A 9442-nucleotide genomic window follows, 5' to 3' on the forward strand; every position below is an offset into this window, starting at 1 on the left:
GTTCGGTTACCGAGGACCCAGGTTCGGTTCCCAGCACCCACATGGTGGCTCACAACCATCTGTGACGCCAGGTTTAGGGGATCCAGCACCCTCTTCTGGCCTCCCAGGACACCAGGAACCAATGTGGTGCACACACCTACATGCAAACAAAACACTAGTGTACATAAAATAAGTCTTTTTAAAAGTACTCAATGTAAAACAAAGTTTTAGTACATGTTGGATAAAGTCAACTCAGGAAACACAGCTCTTGGGCTGGGGAGATGGCTCAGTGGGGTAGGTGCTTGTTTCAAAAGCATGAGGACCTGAGTTCAATCCCTGGCACCCATGTAAAGAGCTGGGGTATGAGGGCGAGCATCTACAACCTGAGCAACGGAAAATCAGAGCTAGGTGGATCCCTACCCCCATTTGCCAACCACTCTAGCTGAAATGATGAGTCCCAGGTAGAGTGAGAGACCCTGTCTCAAAAACTAAGGGAAATGAAATACACACACACACACACACACACACACACACACACACACACACACACACACATTCTCTACAGCTATTACCTCAAAGAGAATAAGACAGGGTTTATTCTGGCCAAATATAAGTAACTAAGGTCAGGAAATACAGGTTTAGGTTAGCCCAAATTCCTTGTTTCAACATGATTAAAAAAAAAAACAACAACAGTGTGTGAGTTAAAATGAATGTTAAAATGTTAAAGTTAGAATGTTGAAGAGAAGAACACCAAGGAACAAGGAAGTTGGGCGTGGCAGTACACGCCTTTAATCTCAGCATTCAGGAGGCAGAGGCAGTTGGATCTGAGTTGGAGGCCAGCCTGGGCTACAAAATAAGTTTCAGGATAGGCAGGGCTACACAGAGAAACCCTGGCTGGAAAAACAAAAGACAGCTGGGGGTGAGCCAGTCAAGCTCAGCCAGACAAGAGAAGAGTTGGTCTCGGCCTTAGCAGGGTCCGACTGGCACCCACATGATGTCAACAAAAGGGGAGAGGTATCAACCCACAATGGAAAGGCTTGTCTAATGATGTCGCATTTCCTGAGGATGCAAACCCTTTGATTGGGGACGTGTATAGGTAAATGGCCTGGTGCCTTAGGTTTCTGATATAGTAGAAATAACTGGACTGCTAATCCAAGGATGTTTACTCACGGCAGAGCGGTCTGTCAGCAGGCATGTTTACCAAGAGGTGCCTGCAATTTTCCTTCACCACCTCCTATTTAGGTATCCTGGGGGGGGGGGTGTCTCCTTCTTGGAGTTAGGTGATGCTCTTTTACAAGCTTTTCTTTAAAAAAAAAAAAAGTTTTATTTTTATTTATGTGCTTGTGTCTCTGTGAGCATATGCTACATGTATGTCGGTGCCTAGGGAAGCCAGAAGAGCACGTAACTCCCTGGAGCTGGAGTTCTGGGGGGGTTACGAGCTTTCTTTGTTGAGTGCTGAGAACCGAACTTCAGTCTTCTGGAAGAGCAAAACGTGTTCTCAAGCTCTTACCTGCTGAGGCAGCTCTCCTTTCTGCAGAAGCTGTTCTTACTCAGTTTAGTCTTTGACATCAAGGAGAGAAATTTGCAAAAAGAAAGAGGATCCTGCTCCTGATTTGAGAAGGAAAAGATTGTCATCTTACCTCACGAATATGTTACTTACCTCATAAATATTCATAATAACTTCTTTAAAATTCACAATGCATAACCCATTATGGCGCTCCTTGGGTAAACGGGGTGCATTCTAATCTCTCTTTGGGGTGCTTGCCTTACTTACTGAGCTGTGGGCCCCAGCTTGGGGCTGTTGACTAAACTGCTGTTTCGTTAAGTAAACTTCCAGTCAAACTGTCTAGTCTCCTGACTGAATTCATTCCTTCAAGAAGACAAGAACTGAGACACCCACACACAGAAAACACCCACCACAGCCGCAGTTTTGTGAGATCCTTATAGTAGTAGAAGAAAAATCATCACTTTTCAAATGCATTGGGAATGGCAGGCAGGCAAAGCCGAGAGACGCCTGCCTGTAGACCTCAGATGTTATCTGATGACATTCCTGGCCTTTGAGTTAGGGAAAGCTGGGGTAAGTGCATTCGAAGAGGATTTACTTGACAGTCCCAAGGATACTGGGTCACTCACAGGGATGGACAACAAATGCCTATGTAGGAGATAAGATCGCTAAGATAATTTGGGTCTGGACCTGCAACATTCCAGTGCTCCACATTCAGCCTGGCAGAATATTTAACATCCATGTGGCTTTTTTTCCGGGAACTTAAATTCACAACAAGCATCACTACAATCCAGTTTTTAACATACAGATTTGTTCCTCAGGTCCATTTACACTCAGTTCCTGCTCCTGACCTCTCTCCCTGGCAACTGTTGATCATCTTTTTTTTCTCTACATTGATTGATTGATTGATGATTGATTTTTGTGGCAGGTGTCAGAACAGAGCACACATGTACCACAGCCCACATGTGGAGGTCAGAGGACATCCTGTTGGAGTTGGTTCTGTCTTTCCACTATGTGGTTTCTGGGGATCAAACTCAGGTTATAAAGCTTGGTAACCAGTGCCTTCACCCACAGAGACATCCACCCTGCCCTTGATCTATCTTTTTTTTTTTTTTAAAGATTTACTTATTTTGTATACAGTGTTCTGTTTGCATGTATCCCTGAAGGCCAGAAGAGGGAACCAGATCTCATTACAGATGGTTGTGAGCCACCATGTGTGTGGGTGCTGGGAATTGAACTCAGGACCTCTGGAAGAACAGCCAGTGTTCTTAACCTCTGAGCCATCTCTCCAGCCCTTGATCTATCTTTTTATCTTTACATATCCACAAACTTTTGTTTTTTAGTACTGGAAAAACTATGCCCCAGCACATGCTAGGCAAGAGTGCTACCAATGAGCGCCAGGCAGTGGTGGTACACTCCTTTACTCCCAGAACTCAGAAGGCAGAGGCAGGCAGATCTCTGTGAGTTTGAGGCCAGCCTGGTCTACAGAGTGAGTTCCAGGACAGCCAGGGCTACACAGAGAAACTCTGTCTCTAAAACCAAAACCAAAAAAAAAAAGTTAAAAAAAAAAAAGCAACAAAAAAGAGTGCTACTAATGAACTACATCACCAGCCCTCTTCATTTGTACTTTTTTTTTGGAAACAAAGTCTCACTAAGTTACCCATACTGCCCTAAACCTCACTCTATATTGAGGAAGGCCTTGAACTTTCCATCCTCCTGTCTCAGCCTCCAGAGAAGCTAGAATTATAGTCCTGGGCCACTAGACCTAGCTTCTACACACACTGTGTAGTGTCACTTACATGTCAGGCCCCTACCTTCCAGGTGGGTGCATCATGTAGGTACATCTTGGTAAGTGTGCCTGTTGGTGATCAGAGGCACCTAGTACTGGAGCTTGTACATAGTGGGAAAGGCAGGCATCAAACCAAGTCTGGGTCAAGTATGGAGTTAAACTGTAAGTGACAAGAAGCCAGGGTATTGGAGGTGATGAAGGCTGGGGCACTCTCAGAGATGGACATAGAGACATCTATCCAGGGTTCCCAGGGCCTTGTCACCCTTGGAGCAAAAACTGAGAGGAGATAAAGTAAGAAATTAGGAGAAAGTTTCATGACAGAGGGAGAGCTGGTTTCTCAAGTCACCTCCCTTTCCAGAATTTTCTTGGTGGGCATAAAACTTATCCTAAACCCAGAGAACACACAACAAGCTTACATAGGCTGGGTTTTATTTTGTTTTGTTTGTTTGTTTGTTTGTTTCTCTTGGCTTGTTTCTTTTTGTTGTTTGTTTGTTTAACATAGGTTGGTTTGAACAAACTGTTTTGGTTATGGCCTCTTTGCTATAATAAATACCCTAACAAAGCAAATTAAGGAAGGACGGTTTATTTTGGCTCAAGGTTCCAGGGACAGAGAAGGCATGATGGCAGGAGCGTGAGGCAGCTGGTCACAGGTGTCCACAGTCAGGAAGCAGGTGGAGCCCATGCTGGTGCTCAGCTCTTTCTCCTTTTTATTCAGTTCAGGAGTTAGGAGGGGCCTTTTCACCCCAATTAACCTAATCTAGATTGTAGCTGAAGTTTTCTCCAGTCCCGCCTGGCCCACGGTCAGGACAAATCTCTCTCACCTGCCAGTCCTGGCACCCGCTTAGACCCAACCAAGTAAACACACAGAGACTTATATTGCTTACAAACTGTATGGCCGTGGCAGGCTTCTTGCTAACTGTTCTTATATCTTAAATCAACCCATTTCTATTCATCTATAAGTTGCCATGTGGCTCGTGTCTTTCTGGTATCTTAACATCTTCTCATTGCAGCTGGCAGCATCTCTCTGACTCAGTCTTCCACTTCCCAGAATTCTTCTCTCTCCTTGTCCCACCTCTACTTCCTGCCTGGCTACTGGCCAATCAGTATTTGATTTGTTAACCAATCAGAGCAACACATTTAACATGCAGAACATCCCACAGCATTAGATAATCCTTCACAAGCATACCCAGAGGCTAGATCATTCTAGGGCCTGTCAACCATTATAGTGATTTGACAAAGGAAAGAAAGATTGATTGATTCCAGTTAGAAGGTGACATATGATGTCTGCAGATGATTTGTTTTTCTCTCAGCCGAAGCCCAGTTTGATGGTTATTGACTCTTGCCTGGATAGTACACAGTTTAAAGAGTTTAAGCCCCTGGGAGTTCCTTGTTTAATTCATTTGTAACATTCTTTCTTGACTATATTTCTACATCTTCACTTTGGCCCTTTTCTGCTTCCTGATCAGTCCTGATTTCAAAAGTATCTTGGCAAACTCAAACCTAGCACTCAACCCAGAGAGGTTTCTTTGAGGAAATAAGATCCATACTCATCTTTCCACCACAGGGGTCCTAGCTGGGAGCCAGGGAGGTAGGGTAATTTAGACCATGTCTCCCCAAAGTCCATTCTGGAAAGGGCTCTATCTATACAGGAGGGTGATGAATCCAAGTGGAGAGGGGATACCATGAGATGAATCTGTGTCCTTTTTAGGAGGTGGGGGTCCTCATCAATTCCATCCCCTGTCAACCCCCACCCCACTCCCTGCAGGCCCATCCTGAAGTGTTCTCCCACAGCTGCCCCATACCTGACCAGCTTGTGTCCATACAATACCCTTCTAGTCCTTTCTCCCAGCATTATTTGTACTCACAAGTACACACACTTGTGTGTGAGTGTGTGTGTGTGTGTGTGTGTGTGTGTGTGTGTGGTGTGGTATAGTGGTGTGTGTGTACATGTGGAGGTCAGAAAATAACCTCAGGTTATGCACGAAATCCACAGGAAGACTTAAGGGGTATCAGGGAATTTATTAAGATATAAGTTGGGGAAATACATTCACAAAATACAGAACTGAGTAAACAGCTGAAATCTACCTCTGTTCTGTCCGGCCGTCTGGTTTCTGATCACGCCAAGAAGAGACCATGACCCCCTCTAATTTTCCTTTTTCTGCAACATTGGGGCATCTATCCTCAGCCTACAGGCCTAGAGTCTCTGGCAGACTGTTTAGTGAAGCAGGAAATTTGAAGGATTGTCTCACCTATTGGCAAAGTTCATCAGTCGCTTTCCTCTGTGTCCTGCAGAATGTCTGGCAGTATCCTCTGTGAAGCAGGAACCGGAAGGACCATCTCGCCTTGTTTTAACAAAGTTCAGTGGTCACTTTCCTATGGGTCCTGGATGTCCAGGTTATCAAGCAGTCCAGGCAAGAGCAGTTTCTTGCCCAAATGGCTAGCCTTTTCCACATTGTACAAACTACATTAATGAGTTTCTTTGATGCCCATCATCCTCTTTTAAGTACAGTGTCAGACTTTTAAGTGCTGCCAGGAGTAAACGTGTCTCATTGTCCAGAAAAGTCTAAGTTTTTAAAACATTTTAAATGCCATATTCTGTAGATCTCTGAAGTGTTTGAAGTTTATCTGTCTATATGAAATATAACTCTGTATACCTAGAAACCCTAACTAACATGACTGTAAGTTTGACTATTATAGATGACTATTAATTTGTATTTTTAATTATACATTACATTTTTAAATGAGCTGCATAAACATAATACCTTAAACAAGAATAGAAATATGCGAGGTGGCGGTGATGCACTCCTTTAATCCCAGCACTTGGGAGGCAGAGGCAGGTGGATCTCTGTGAGTTTGAGGCCAACCTGGTCTACAGAGCGAGATCCAGGACAGGCACCAAAAAAAAAAAAAAAAAAAAAAAAAAAAAGCCAAAAAAAGAGTCGAAATATACATATAGTATAACAAAATTGACCTTAAGTTTGTATCAATAAACCAAAATCCACACCAATGTGAAATATGTAACATTAATAGTTGTTTTGATTAAAGTAGATTTAATAATCTATCTTTTTTAGTCGTTTCTATATCACTCGGGTGTCATTCCTCAAGCACTATTGTCTTAGTTGATGAAATACATGACCAAAGCAACTTAGAAAAGCAAGCATTTTATTGGGAGCTTACTCACAGTGTAGGCATGATCGTTACGGCAGTGAGCAGGCAGGGCAGGCATGGCACTGGAGCAGTAGCTGAGAGCTTATATCCTGAACCAAAGACAGGGGCCAGAGAAACTCCAGACCTTTGGAAACCTCAAAGCCCACCCCAAAGGACATACTTCCCCCAACAACGCCATATCATCCTAATCCTTCCTAAATTGGCCACCAACTGGGAACCACACATTCAAATACAGAGTCTATAGTAACCATTTAAACCACCACAGCTGTCCACTTTTTTTTTTTCTTTTTTTAAGGTAGTTTTCCCAACAGACCTGGAACACACCAAATAACTACAATGGCTGGTGAGCAAGCCCCAAAGATATTTGTCTATTTCGTCTTTTCAGTGGGGATTACAAACATCTACCATGCACCACTACAGCCGGGCTTTTTTTTTTTTTTCTTTTTCTTTCTTTCTTTTATTACTTATCCATTTATCCATGATGATAATGGACTAACCCTCTGAAACTGTATGAAAGCCTGAGTTTTATTTTTAATTTTAACAGAGTCTCAATATGTAGCCCTGACTGGCCTGGAACTAGTTATGTTGACCAGGCTGGCCTTGAATTCATAGAGTTCTACCTGCCTCTGCTTCCCAAGTGCTGAGATTAAAGGCATGTGCCATTATTCCTAGCTTTAAAAAATTGATTTATTATTATTATGAGGGGGTGGGGGTATACATGTGGAGGTCAGAGAACAACTTTGTGAAGTCCTTCCTTAGAAGGATCAATCTCAGGTGATCAAATTTATACAATAAGATCTTTATCTTGGTTGCTGGCCTATCTTTTTTTTCCAGTTCTTGCCTTTTTCTATGTATTAATTTACTCATTTGCCTTTTCAAAAATTATTTATTTGTGTGTGTGGATGTTTTCCCTACACATATATGTGTCTGGTACTGTGTACATGCCTGGTACACATGAAGGCCAGAGAAAGGCACTGGATCCCTTAGGACTGGAGTCACACATAGTTGTTAGCCACCATGTGAGTGCTGAACCCAGGACCTCTGAAAGATCAACCAGTGTTCTTAACTACTGAGCCATCTCTCCAGACCTCTTTCCTTCCTTCCTTCCTTCCTTTCTAGTATAGGTCTAGGCTTGAACTCAGGTCCTCGTGGTTACAAGACAAGCACTTTACCCACTGAACTATCTCTTCAGCACTCCCTGTCTCCCAGCCATCCTCTTTAAGCAAAGCTCTGACTGGAGTTCCCAATGCCTTTAAAGGGTTACCCTCCCTTACTTTCTCCTACCATTCATGGGTTTTGTCAGCTTATTTCCCATCACTCACTCCAGCGTCAAAGACCAGAGGTTCCAGACAAGTAGTCGCGCTGGCTGGCCCCCAAATGTCTCCCATGTGCCACCCTCCACACTTAGGCTCTTGACATTCTGTCTCCTCTGCCCTTGTGCCCTTTTGTCCCATTCTCGATGGCTGAAATTGAGCTACTTGTCCAAACTCAGCTCAGTTGTTCGTTTCTTTGGGAAGCCTCCAAGATCTGTAGAGTGTCCCTTCTACTCAGAACACCAAACACGTGACTCCCAGCCTGAGCGACTTTCCACTACATATCATCAAGCCCCAGAACATCTCTTAGTACTTTGTTTCTAAAGCAGAAAGACTAGTGTGCCAAGGTACTTGTTGCCCAGTGATGGCTCATAAGCTCTTATATTTGAATGCTTAGTCACCAGGGAGTGGAACTCTTTGATAGGGTTAGAAGGATTAGGGGGTGTGACCTTGAGGGAGGAAGTATGTTTCTAGGGGTGGGATTTGAGGTTACTGCTCCAGCACCATGCCTGTGGTCATGCTCCCCACCATGGTGAAATGGACTGACCCTCTGAAAGTGTACGAAAGCCCCGGTTAAAAGCTTTCTTCTGTAGGAGTTACCTTGCCCATGTGTCTCTTCACAGAAAAAGAACAGTCACCAAGACAGTGAGTGATTCTGTCTCAAAAAATAAAGTGGAGAATGACTGAGGAGATTACTTGACGTTGGCCTCTGACCTTCCCGTGAGTTCCAGGGATTGAGTCATTAAATTGCATGGCAAGAGCTTTACCCTCTTCACCAGTTCATACAAACTCACTCTAACTAACTTTCCTAGTTTGTTCTAAATGTCTTTACTAAAGTATCATGTGGTGACTCAGGCTTGTGATCCCAGTCTTCAGGAGGCTGAGGCAGAAAGCTCTCCATGAGTTTGAAGCCAGCTTTGCCTACAGAACAAGACTCTTGTCTCAAAACACAGAAATAAAATGGACCTGGGAAGATGGCTTAGCAGTTAAAAGCACCTGCTGCTCTTCCAGAGGATCTGGGTTCAGTTCCCAGCACCCACATAGTGGCTGGCCCATAACCACAGATACATCAGTTCTAGGGAATCTGACACTGCTATAGGATGGTCTGTATGTTAAATTGCTCTGAATGGTCAATAAATAAAACACTGATTGGCCAGTGGCCAGGCAGGAAGTATAGGCGGGACTAACAGAGAGGAGAATTGAGAGAACAGGAAGGCAGAGGGAGTCACTGCCAGTCGCTGCCAGGACAAGCAGCATGTGAAGATACCTGTAAGCCACGAGCCACATGGCAAGGTATAGATTTATGGAAATGGATTAATTTAAGCTATAAGAACAGTTAGCAAGAAGCCTGCCATGGCCATACAGTTTGTAAGCAATATAAGTCTCTGTGTTTACTTGGTTGGGTCTGAGCGGCTGTGGGACTGGCAGGTGAGAGAGATTTGTCCTGACTGTGGGCAAGGCAGGAAAACTCTAGCTACACGACACCCTCTTCTGACCTCTGTGGGCAGCAGGGACACATGTGTTACACACATGTGAGCAAAACACTCATGCATAAAATGAGAGTAACAAATCCAAAATGATTTTTTTCGAGGGGAAGCTGCAGCGATGGCTTGGTGGTTAAGAGCACAGGCTGCTCTTCCAGAGGACCAGAATTTGATTCCAGCACCCACATGGCCACACTCTCTGTAA

Source organism: Peromyscus leucopus, chromosome 7 (assembly GCF_004664715.2).
Source record: "Peromyscus leucopus breed LL Stock chromosome 7, UCI_PerLeu_2.1, whole genome shotgun sequence".
NCBI classification, from domain to species: domain Eukaryota; kingdom Metazoa; phylum Chordata; class Mammalia; order Rodentia; family Cricetidae; genus Peromyscus; species Peromyscus leucopus.